Source organism: Neophocaena asiaeorientalis, unplaced genomic scaffold (genome assembly GCF_003031525.2).
Source record: "Neophocaena asiaeorientalis asiaeorientalis breed wild unplaced genomic scaffold, Neophocaena_asiaeorientalis_V1.1 scaffold59, whole genome shotgun sequence".
NCBI classification, from domain to species: Eukaryota; Metazoa; Chordata; class Mammalia; order Artiodactyla; family Phocoenidae; genus Neophocaena; species Neophocaena asiaeorientalis.
The window spans coordinates 15,106,472-15,108,783 of NW_020174268.1; the positions used below are offsets into that span (position 1 = coordinate 15,106,472).

At 34.3% G+C, this 2,312-nt stretch overlaps 1 protein-coding gene across 6 annotated transcripts in view; it reads right to left on the bottom strand.

Moving 5' to 3' along the window:
• The window catches only part of PDS5B (PDS5 cohesin associated factor B), a 196,625-nt gene that overhangs the window by 73,805 nt on the left and 120,508 nt on the right, over positions 1 to 2,312 (bottom strand). The gene's annotated exons all lie outside the window — the stretch shown is intronic.

Below are 2,312 nucleotides of genomic sequence, written 5' to 3' on the forward strand. Positions count from 1 at the left end.
AATAAATGAATGAATAAACTTATTTTTAAAAGTTTTAAATGCACAGAATCTGTACATAACTTCTGAAATTATATTAAGGGAGCATAAAGATTTGAAAAAAATCAAGACAAGCATGGAAACACAGTATTACACAAATGGTATTTTTCACTACATCTCAGAGGAACACAACTTGGTGTAGGACAAGATTCAACAGACACATTCTATAGCTCATCTGGAAAAATTAATTAATGTTTGGGAACATCTAGTACATTTTAGGGGAGGAGGGATGAAAGAATTTTCTCAATGAGATAAAAATGTATCATAAAAGCCTCAAAAGACAAAGAAACCAAGGCAAAAATCCAGTAAGACTCCAAATATAAGAATTTATGCTATAATGAGGGAACATCTCGAATCAAATGGGAAGGAATCAATTTTTCAATAAATGGAGCTGATACAACTAGCTATCAGGATTTTAAAAAAGGATGGATCTCTATCTCCACCTTACAACGAAATGAGTTCCAGACCAATTAAAGACTGAATGTAAAAAACATAACCATCTGATATGATACCAAAGGCAGAAAGAAATCATAAAGGAAACAAATAATAGATTATATAATTTAATATTTATTAATGTCAAGCACAAATTAGAAGGTAATCAAACTGTGTTACTAGCCTTACTTTATAAAGCATTCATATAATCAATAAGACAATTCCTCTAAGCCACTCACAGAAGAATAAGAAGAAACACAATTAGCCAAAAAACACATAGGGAAAAAATGTTCAATTTTATTCACTGTTTTTTGTAAAAAGTAGTACCATCATTCACCTATAAAAAGGCAAAGACTGAAAAGGTTAAGTCACTATCAGGAAGAGTTAGGTGAATTGGACACTCATTGACTACTGGTGGGGAACAAAAGTGGAATTTTTCTGCAGTGTGGTGGCTAAAGCAAGAGGGTGCTGGAGCCAGACTTCCTCAGTTTAAATGCCACTAGCTATTTCCCAGCAGTGGGAAAGTTACTCAAACACCTGTGTAGCTCACTGTTCCTTACCTGTAAAATGGGAATAAAAATATTTCTTGCCTTATAAAGTTAAGAAGTAAGTTAAAACACGTAAAACACAGAGAATCAGCCCAGGCACATTATAAGCACTAATAGCTACTACCTGTTACTATTATTTATGTTTGAACACTTCTTCTGTAACACCATGACCTACTAACTGCTAAAGTCAAAGACCCGTTTTGGTCCTCAGTCTTTCTGTTCATCGCACATATTACTGCTGGAAACTTTTTCTATCTTAAGTTTCAAAATACTGCAATAACCTGGTTTTCTTACCTTTCTGTAATTTTTCTACTGTTAAAAAAAAATTTCAAGGTTCTGTCCATGATCTTTTGATCTTTTTAGCTTTTTTCTACATAATCTTGCTCAGGGAACTATCTATTCTCACAGTTTCACTTTAAATTTAATTTGCCTTGATTAAAAAAAAACCAAATAAGCAGCGCATCCTTTCTTACCAGCTCCTTTCATTCTTTTCATGGTAATACTATTCATCATCTGGACTTGACCCCGTATACTTGTGACTCCTCCCTTTTATTCCCCATTTCCAGTAAGATGACCCATTTTTTACATTGTTCTTTTAAAACCTTCCTCAAATATGTTCTTTCCCTTCCATCCCACTACCACCATCCACAGACAACTATAACAACACCTTAGCAGTCTACCTTTTTGACTTCCCTCCTCCTATCCATCATCAATCATTCCTGGCTCTCAACAGAGCAAGAACAAAGTAAAAGCTCTAAAGTTAGATCTTGTAGCCTTTCCACAATCTGATCCCAAATGCATTTTCACAGATATCTGTGAAAATGCATCATATGTTGTTTTACAACATATTCAAATACAATCTTACCCCATTCTTCCTCTTAGGTCAAATACTACCCCCTTTGAGAAATCTTCTTTCAGTCCTCTGAGCACTATCTGCACCAATTTTATAGAACTATAATATAATTTCCTGATTAAAACTCTATTCCCTTACTCAACAGAAGGCTGATGAAAAGCAGAAAATATGCTTTGCCAATATCTAACTAGCATCACTTCAAATATATTGTAGCAGGCATGGGATTATTTATTTAATTAATGGATTTCAGTCTGATTCAGATTCTTCCTTGTACTAATATAGAGGTTCTGGTTTTTTGTTCTGTTTCCTTTTGTTTTTCAAACTGAAGAACCCTTTCTTCAAATGAAAAATGATGCAAGAGGAGTCCAAAGTGACAAATGGGCATCCAAAGTAGGGTCTGTCTCCCTACTCTATGGAGGGTCACAAGTGAAAAGCTACACCCT